The 10,317-nt window shown below is 45.9% G+C and overlaps 1 protein-coding gene across 5 annotated transcripts in view; it reads right to left on the minus strand.

The window, feature by feature from the left end:
* The window catches only part of TMOD1 (tropomodulin 1), a 36,480-nt gene extending 26,880 nt beyond the window's left edge, over window positions 1-9,600 (minus strand). For 2 of the 5 annotated variants that reach the window (XM_079959689.1, XM_079959688.1), the window contains exon 1: window positions 9,402-9,600. The gene's annotated coding sequence lies outside the window, so the exon portion shown is untranslated. Of the gene's footprint in view, window positions 1-678; window positions 821-8,949; window positions 9,137-9,401 lie in introns of those variants that run through there. The other 3 variants (XM_079959685.1, XM_079959686.1, XM_079959687.1) reach the window with 3 other exon arrangements.
* Between the last annotated feature and the right edge of the window lie 717 nt (window positions 9,601-10,317).

A 10,317-nucleotide genomic window follows, 5' to 3' on the forward strand; every position in this document is an offset into this window, starting at 1 on the left:
TGGATGGGCAAAGTTTCCTGAAATTTAGGGGTGGGATGACTTTCTGTGCACTTAAATGAGAGAGTCTGAGAGTCTCCGTTGCTTTTCAGCTGCATCACACATCCTGGAATGCCCAGAGAAATTATGTCCTACAGTGTGGATTGCATGGGTACTCACAGAAAACATGGTGGTGTTGGTAAGACACAGGACTACAACACTTTTTTAAGTGCTGAGAAACAGGGGAACCCTCACACCCACCTTGTAAAATTCTTTTTGTGCAGGTATTTTATTTTCAGTATAAACAGGACTCTGTTTTTTGCACCTATCCACACACACCACTTTTAATTGTTCTCCAGGAGATGGAGGGGAGGAAAAAGGGAAACCGGGATATTGTGCTTTTATTTAAAATGCATCTCTGAGTTATTTGTGGGGCATCCCCCCCCTCCGAAACTATTTCTAATACTGGAACCAAATCAGTAATTTTTGATATAACTGTAAAAACTACTCTGATAATTTATTATTCCAAAAAGGAAACCTTCATCGGGTTGTAAATACTAAGATGATACCAGCAAGAATGAGTCTTTCTGTAAAAAAAATTAAAAAATAAATCAAGTATTACTGACTAGTGATTTAAATCAAGTGTTACTGACTAGTGATTTAAATCGTGATTTAAATCGATTTGATTTAAATCAAATCCACCCTGGCTGCATCAGCCCAGCTTGTTCCTCCCTCTGCTTTTCAACATCGTGATCTATCACTACATCATGATGTTTGGCTGCTGATACGTCACAATTTTGAAAGGTTGGTTAAGGCCGATATCTCCCAGCCTTAATCCTAAACCTCTGCTGCCTTGCAGGATATCTTCGGGAGAAGAAAAGGCTAACTTGGAATGGGGACCCTACAATGGTTGGATGGCGCCTTGAAGGCCTCCTTCCAGCAACTCCTGCAGCCAAGCTGGTGCCAAACGTACTGTTCTGCTTTCTTTTGGACCACACCAGCGAGGCTGAGATGGAGGTCTTGTAATCTAGGCAGCCCAGGATCTCTAGACACGCTGCCCAAGCTTGCGCCCCAGGAAGGTCTTAGTTGACCAAGACGCCTTATATGTAGAAATGTAACACTCCATTAGAATCATAGAATCATAGAGTTGGAAGAGACCACAAGGGCCATCGAGTCCAACCCCCTGCCAAGCAGGAAACACCATCAGAGCACTCCTGACATATGGTTGTCAAGCCTCTGCTTAAAGACCTCCAAAGAAGGAGACTCCACCACACTCCTTGGCAGCAAATTCCACTGTCAAACAGCTCTTACTGTCAGGAAGTTCTTCCTAATGTTTAGGTGGAATCTTCTTTCTTGTAGTTTGGAACCATTGCTCCGTGTCCGCTTCTCTGGAGCAGCAGAAAACAACCTTTCTCCCTCCTCTATTTGACATCCTTTTATATATTTGAACATGGCTATCATATCACCCCTTAACCTCCTCTTCTCCAGGCTAAACATGCCCAGCTCCCTTAGCCGTTCCTCATAAGGCATCGTTTCCAGGCCTTGGACCATTTTGGTTGCCCTCCTCTGGACACGTTCCAGTTTGTCAGTGTCCTTCTTGAACTGTGGTGCCCATTGATTGAGGGCAGCAGCTATCGAGCTTAAATGTGAAGAAAAGAAAAGCATCCCAACAGATCCAAGAGGGCTGCTTTTAAACTGCCAGAATGCATGAAAAAAGAAAAGAAAAAAGTCCTTCTACTACTCAATTGTCCAAACCCCAGCACTGCATTTCATAACGCTGTGTAGCAAGTTTGATTTACAGGGCACTACACCGGCACATAAGTTCAGCAAAAACAAGTAGTAAGTTACAGAGCAATGATTTTTAAATGGTGCAAATATCTCATAAATCATCTGAGTCGCAGCTGCTTCAAATGCTTCTCCCCTTTCTCCCGGCTGGAACAAAACTGTACGACAAGCCAAAGAAAGGCTGAAGACAAATAATGGCTTTGGAGAGAGCTGGAGGTGATTTGCCCAGAATATAAAAATAATAATAATAATAATTTATTATTTATACCCCGCCCATCTGGCTGAGTTTCCCCAGCCACTCTGGGCGGCTCCCAATCAAGTGTTAAAAACAATACAGCATTAAATATTAAAAACTTCCCTAAACAGGGCTGCCTTCAGATGCCTTTTAAAGATAAGATAGCTGCTTATTTCCTTGACATTTGATGGGAGGGTGTTCCACAGAGCGGGTGCCACTACCGAGAAGGCCCTCTGTCTGGTTTCCTGTAACCTCACTTCTTGCAATGAGGGAACTGCCAGAAGGCCCTCGGCGCTGGATCTCAGTGTCTGGGCTGAACGATGGGGGTGGAGACGCTCCTTCAGGTATACAGGACCGAGGCCGAACTAGAGACACTGCTGTTCCTTGGGCACACACATGCAGTTGTTTTGTCCCACCATTATCTCTGTGATCAAAGAGATTTTAAACCCTGCAAGACCTGATTGCCAGATGAGCACACAAATCAATGGTAACGATTGCGCCAAACCATTGTTCTGCATGTTCCAGTAACCTCCTATCAGGGCTACTGCAATGTGCTTTATATGGGGCTACTCTTGAAGTTGGTTCTAGACCAGGACCTTGTAAGTCTTGGTCAAAACGACCTCAATCTCCACCATCAGAATAGATAGATAGGTAGATAGGAAAGCTAGAAAACCATTTCACAACTTTTCTGCCAAATACCTGAATGGACCATCATTGGGCCGCAAACCAGTTTGAAAATCTCTGCTCCAGGAAGCTCAGTGTTATCCTAAAAGGATCTTTTGTCTCTTACCCTGAACACCTTTCTTTATTATTATTTATTAATAGATGAAGGGAACCAACCAACCAGGGGGAAGGGGAAGCTTAAGTCTTGCCTGAAGCAAAAAAGAAAAGAAAACAAACTCTATAGTATCACCCACCCACTCAAGCGGAGATGGGGCAACCTGTAGCTTTCCATATATTGCTGGGCTCCCAGCAGCATGGCTGAGACTCAAGGGGCTGGTGGGAGTTGTGGTCTAGCAACAATCGCGTGTCGAGTTCCCCAAGCCACCCTCAAATAAAACACAATTCAGACAGAATTTTTGTTTAAGGATTTTGGCATAATTTTTTGGCCACAACTTTCTTGATTACAGAATGTGAGTGGCTGCTTAGGCATTGGTTCGCGACTATCTGTTCCCACCTAGAGGTAGGAACAGAACTGACATCTGCAAGCCTGCGAAAGTGAGTAAGGGAAAACATTTTGGGGAGACAATAGAGCTGGGCGCCAGGCCCTCACCTCTCCCCAAATGCTCCCAGGGGCTCTTGCTTGGCCCTAGCCCCTGGACAGGGCTTCGGACAAGTGCATGGCAAGCCCCTGGATTCCTTTAACGGAATACCCTTGCAGCAGCAGCATTGGAGGGGCAGCCAACCATACCCCCTCCACCAACCAAATTTAACCAATGCCTAACCGCAACCAGGGGCACAGGTGGTGCTGTGGGTTAAACCACAGAGCCTAGGGCTTGCCGATCAGAAGGTCGGCTGTTCGAATCCCCGCGACAGGATGAGCTCCTGTTGCTCAGTCCCTGCTCCTGCCAACCTAGCAGTTCAAAAGCACCTCAAAGTGCAAGTAGATAAATAGGTACCATTCCGGTGGGAAGGTAAACGGTGTTTCGTGCGCTGCTCTGGTTCGCCAGAAGTGGCTTAGTCATGCTGGTCACATGACCCGGAAGCTGTCTGCAGACAAACAGCAGCTCCCTCGGCCTATAGAGCGAGATGAGCGCTCAACCCCAGAGTCGGTCACGACTGGACCTAATGGTCAGGGTTCCCTTTACCTTTACCTAACCGCAAGCATACAAGTTGTGACGATTTTGCCACCTCAAAAAACAAATGGTACTGGCCAATCAGCCAAATGGAAAAATTCCTGCCCCAAAGCAGACGACCCCATGACAGGCATAGCAAGGTCAACGCAAACAGCGTTGGCCATCAATCATAAATAGCAACATCAAATTTTCCCCAACGGCCAAGAGGTGCCCAATAAGATTCATGGCCACCCAAACTAACCCGCCCAGCAACAGAGGGATGTCTTGTTTGCCCCCACCGCAATACGTGCTCTCCATGAAGGAGAACACACTTTTCCTAAGCCTGCACTAGTCCTTTCCTTTCAGATCAATTTATCCTATCCAGTCCGCTGTCTGCCGCCAAGCGGATAGCTTAAGCATGGCAGAAGATGGCTGTGGAGCAGCCTGCTCCAAACAACTCCCACAACTAATCCAAGCCTAAAAAAGCATGAACTCAAGAATAGAATTGTAGAGTTGGAAGGCACCCTGAGGGTCATCTAGTCCAGTGTTTCCCAACCTTGTGCCTCCAGCTGTTTTTGAACTACAACTCCCATCATCCCTGACTAGCAAGACCAGTGGCAAGGGATGATGGGAATTGTAGTCCAAAAACAGCTGGAGGCACAAGTTTGGGAAACACTGATCTAGTCCAACCCCCTCCAATACAGTGGTACCTTGGTTCTCAAACGCTTTGGTTCTCAACCTCCGAAAACCCGGAAGTCCTTCAGTTTTCAAACGATTTTTGGAAGCCAAACGTCCAATGCAGTTCTCGGCTATTGTTTCCGAGGCGCCTGCACCAATCAGAAGCTGTGCCTTGGTTTTTGAACATTTCGGAAGTCAAATGGACTTCCGTAATGGATTAAGCTTGGTGCTTTTGTTTTCGCTATTATTTTGCGTTTTTGTTTTTGAGGCTTTTTCAGTTCATTTGTTTTTGTGACTATGTGGAACCCAGTCCGGCTACTGACAGATTGTGTGATTGCAGAAATGGATAAAAGCCCCCCATCCAAACAATGACAAACATCAGTGCAGGTAAGAAAAATAATAATCATTTTAATTTTTATCATCTACAATACTGTCTTATTTATTTCATAGTACAGTACATTGATTATTGCTTTCATTTCATGGATCAATGGTCTCATTAGATAGTAAAATTCATGTTAAATTGCTGTTTTAAGGGTTGTTTTTAAAAGTCTGGAATGGATTAATTCATTTTGCATTACTTTCTATGGGAAAGCACGCCTTGGTTTTGGAAAGCTTTAGTTTTGGAACGGACTTCCAGAACGGATTAAGTTTGAGAACCAAGGCATCACTGTACAGGAATCTCAATCAGATCATACATGACAGATGGCCATCCGATCCCTAGTTAAAAACCTCCGAGGAAGGTTTTCATGGGAAAACCTTTCATTCCACTGTTGAGCAGCTCTCACTGTCAGAAAGCTCTTCCTGGTGTTTAGTTGGAATCTCCTTTAACTTCCAAAGTCTAAACAAGATAGCCCAGTATTACTGTTCCTATATCAAAGCAAGATGGAATGGTTTGATTAAGGCCACCAATCGAGTTTTTGAAAGAGGAGAGAGGAATGCAGAGACCTCTCTGGTTTCCATCTCAGCCTTTCAGCCACAACATCACATGTTTTATATATAAAACCGTCTGCAAATGTCATAATGGTAGCATGTAGCTGCAGTCAAAATGGGGATTCCACCCCATTGTCAGTATGACTACAATCTGGAGTTTAGGTGGAAAGAACCATGTCCCTTTAAACATTTGTATAGAAGAGGAAGCTCTGGCAGGTGCACAAGGTGAATTTGATTTAAATCAAATCAATTTAAATCACCAGTCAGAAAGACTTGATTCAAATCATGCCCCCCCCCCGAAAGTCTCATTCTTCCTGGTATCATCTTAATATTTACAACCCGATGAAGGTTTCCTTTTTGGAATAATAAATTTTCAGAGTAGTTTTTACAGTTATATCAAAAATTACTGATTTGGTTCTAGTATTAGAAATACGTAGACTGATGATTATGAAATTATTGTGAGGTTTAATAAGTTAACTGTTTATATTTGGACAACTTTTCTGCTGTACTTTATTGGAAGGAGAAAAATAACCATTTCCTTAATAACAATTTATTTAACTAAAACAATGACATTATAGCATATGTATCCATGTTTGTTAACTGATGTGGTTAAACAGTTTTTTTAAAACAAAAACCTTTAGCACACATGAGTTTTAGCACACATGAAACAAATTTAAACAAATCCTTTTTCCTGATGAATAGCCTTTGGACTGTAATGTAACTTAAATAGAAAACTATCTTTAGAAAGATTTTTCCTCCAAAAGCATTTTATTTTAAAAATCTGATTTAAATAAAAAAAATCTTTTTTAAATTTTAAAAATCCAATTTTGATTTTTTAAAAATCATTGATTTTTATCCACCCTGTCCTACACAATATAGTTGCACCTCCTGGAACATCTCTTATTTACAGCAGATTAAAAGAGAGGTTCTGTTATCTGCTTGACATTTGATCACCTGTACCACTAGCCTCAGATGGCACAGTATACCCCTCCTCACTCAGTGAGCATCCTTCTAGTGAGAAGGTAAAGAAAGGTTCCTTCATCTCAAAGCCATCCCCCACCCCCCCCCCGAGATCCTTGTCTTTATTTAAGGCTCAAAGTGCTTCCTAGAGAGTTTGCTGCTTGCCGTCTTTTTATCAGTCCTGGTGCTGTTAAGAGCAGTTTGACACACACCCAATCAGCAAAGAAGTACCGTATTTTTTGCTCTATAAGACTCACTTTTTCCCTCCTAAAAAGTAAGGGGAAATGTGTGTGCGTCTTGTGGAGCAAATGGAGGGATCACTGCTTTCGCTGCGCAGCAATCCCTCTTGTTGTTCTGGCTTCTGAGATTCAGAATATTTTTTTTCTTGTTTTCCTCCTCCAAAAACTAGGTGTGTCTTGTGGTCTCGTGCGTCTTATAGAGCCAAAAAATATGGTATTTTCCTGCTGCTTGTCTACACACTAGGAAAAAACTCCACCTGGTTATAATTCCTGTGCACTAGATTAAGGTTGCCAACCATTCTTCCATCTATGCATTTAACAGCAACGTGATCTGCAGCCATTAGCAGGTGAGAATGTTTACGCTTATGCCCTAAAACAAAAGTTTGCTGATTTCTGCAAATGAAGCAAATGCTAAAAATAGAACGATGGCCCATCTAGTCCAGCATCCTGTGGTCAACCTATGGAAAACCCACAAGGAGGATCTGAGCACAGGAGCTTTCTCCCCTTCTGGGGCATCCAGAAACTGGAATAATAGAAAGGAATATGAGTAAGCAAGGCTGTTTTACTTTGGTCAGCTGGGAGACGTTAACTGGCGAGAATGCTTATGCCCTTGCTGTTCTCCTTTTTAAAGGAACACAGCGCTGGCCCCTGGCCTCTTAAGTGAGATGGGCGCACAACCCCAGAGTCTGTCAAGACTGGCCCGTACGGGCAGGGGTACCTTTACCTTTATCGCAAAAGTGTTTTTTGGGACGTGGGTGGCGCTGTGGGTTAAACCACAGAGCCTAGGACTTGCTGATCAGAAGGTCGGCAGTTCGAGTCCCCGCAACAGGGTGAGCTCCCGTTGCTCGGTCCCTGCTCCTGCCAACCTAGCAGTTCAAAAGCATGTCAAAGTGCAAGTAGATAAATAGGTACCGCTCTGGCGGGAAGGTAAACGGCATTTCCATGTGCTCCTCTGGTTTGCCAGAAGCGGCTTAGTCATGCTGGCCACATAACCCACAAGCTGTACGCCGGCTCCCTCGGCCAATAAAATGAGATGAGCGCCGCAACCCCAGAGTCGGTCACGACTGGACCTAATGGTCAGGGGTCCCTTTACCTTTACCTATTGCAAAAGTAACAAATTAGGCTGTTTTCTTCTGGTCAGCTGGCAGCTCTGGTTGTTACTGTCAACAAACAGGAGCACATCTGAGAAAACTGGCAACGCTGGCCTGCCAACCATTTCACTGCGTAACATTCCCTCTTGCAGCATGGCAACCCACCCACTTCATGACTCACTGTCTTAAGTTATTGGGGAGTGCATAAATTTTAAAAAAGGCAAAGAGAAACTGTCTCCAATCCTGGCATAAAGAACAGAAGGTTCTTCTCTTCTTGGGTCAGGAAAAATAAGATGAAAGTCCATCAAACAGCACAGTTTCCAAAACCAAGGATTTGCTGCCGCATCTAGAGGTGGTCAAAGCAACATATTTAACAGTACCAATGTAGCTGTATGGGCCACATGGTTTCTGGGCACAACTAGCCTACTGTGCATAAACAAGATTTAAAAGCCTGAAACATGCTTCAAGACAAGTTGCTGGAAACATACAATTCAGCATGGTCCGTTGCTCATTTTGGGATGCCAAGCAGTTACAGAGTCCCCTCGCCCAAGTTCTCAAGCATGTTGTTACTGTACATTAACAGACTATTATTGGCCAGCTTATTGTCAGGACGCTGAGATTTATTTAGAAGCGTCCCTTCTACACACACACACACAGAGAGAGAAACTTTGCACTGAGTTGGGCAGAGGCACCAAAAGGGTTGCCAACAACTTTCCTCCTGACCCTGCTTGCTCCTCTCTTGCAATGCCCAAAGCTTTTAAGGTGGCAAGGTCCACCGCCCGCCCACCCCACTTATCTCCCTGTCAGAAGAGGAATTGGGGAGGGGGAAAGAGAGTCACCTGCCTAGCTCTTTGGCGCCAGGTTGCTTCCTGAAGAGGTCCAGGAGGAGTTTGGATAAAATGTCTGAAAGGAGACCATTCCAGACCCTCCAAGTGTCCCTATTTTCCAGGGACAGCCCCGGATTTACAGAATCTGATCCCAGAACGTCCCTATTTTCATCAGAGAAATGTCAGAGGGTATGGGGTTATGGGACCCCCGGACCAAGGAGATAATAAATTATACTGACTAGGGCAACCTACTAAGATGGGCAGGCAATTATTATTATTATTATTATTATTATTATTATTATTATTATTTGCCTGCCCATCTTACTAGGTTGCCTTAATAAGTTTTTATAAGTGCTGTGAGCTGTCCAGAGTGGCTGGGGAAACCCTGCCAGATGGGTGGACATAAATAAAATAAGAATAATAATTAATTGAATAGGACGTTCCTATTTTTACCGGAGAAATGTTGAAGGGTATTGTCATTTCAGGGTCCCAATTTCAGGCAGGCTCCCTCTGGGTGCGCGTCTCGCCCTGCCACACTCCGACCAAACCTAGCCTACCCTGGTCTTGCCATTGCCATACACGCGTCAGGGGCCCCACTGCTTTCGCACGAGCCAAGGGGCTCCCGAATTCGACGCGTTGGGGGGGGGGGCGTCGCCTCCTCCCTCCCTCCCTCCCTCCTTCCCCGCAACAGCGGCAGGGAGGGAGGACGACGACTCGGCTATTTATAGGCGCTCTGCTGCTGCTGCGCCCAGCCGGTCCCCGGTGGTGACCGCGGGATGTTTTGGCCACATATGGCTTGGCGGGCTGCCGCCGGGTTTCTCGGACATCGGTGGGGTTCGGGGGGGTGTCCCAAGCCGGAGGGGCCCCCCCGGCCTCCCCACACCCTGCCCCGCCCGCTTCTGTACCTGCTGCCGCCTCCCAGGCCGTGGCCCTGCCGAGCGGTGCGCCAGGAAGACGCGCGCCGGGGACAGGCGCGCTCTTAAAGTTGCGCAGGAAAGGAGAGCCGGGGGGGGGGGGCTCCCTTCGCCTCTGTCAGTCATGCGGCCCAGAGGATGGCGGAAGGGGAAGGCCGCCCACCCCCACCGGCTGGCAGGCAGGCAGGCAGGCAGGCAGGATCCACCGAGGAAAGAAGGGTGGATCTTCTTCCCAGCCACCGGGGGTGGGAAGACGCAAGGAGAGCCTGGAGAGGGCGATTCCACTGTGGATCGCGGGCGGGGAGGCGAGACCCGCCTCTTATACTGTTACCTGGGAGCACGGGCGTAGCTAGGATTTATGTTGGGGGGGCAGGACACCCACCTGTCATCATCCTCTTCAATCCGAATCTGCTAGATTCGGAATGAAATGTGTCCACAAGTTCTTTTAAATGTTGTTTTGACTCCAACGGCGCAGAAAAATCTGTCCAAACCACTCTACGGTTTCTGCTTTTAGTTAAGTGTTTTTATTTATTTGCTTGATTTAGATTTGCCCCCCCCCACCTGTCACTATCCTCTGTCTAGCAGATTCGGAATGAAATGTCTCCACAAGTAGTTATTTTAAATGTTGTTTTGCCTCCAACGGCGCAGAAAAATCTGTCCAAACCACTCTACGATTTCTGTTTTTAGTTAAGTGCTTTGATTTATTTGCTTGATTTAGATTTGCCCCCCTGCCTACGCCCATGCCTGAGGAGCTCCTAGGGGCCGATGTCCCTTTGCCCCCCCCCCTAAATTATTTGAGGGAGCCACCCCCCCCCCAAGTTGATGGACATTAGCATTCAAAAAGTGTGTGTGTGCTGCGTCATGTGCTTAATTACGCGGGGATTACCTGCCCCACCCCCAAATGACA

This window comes from Podarcis cretensis (genome assembly GCF_951804945.1).
Source record: "Podarcis cretensis genome assembly, chromosome: 17".
NCBI lineage: Eukaryota > Metazoa > Chordata > Lepidosauria > Squamata > Lacertidae > Podarcis > Podarcis cretensis.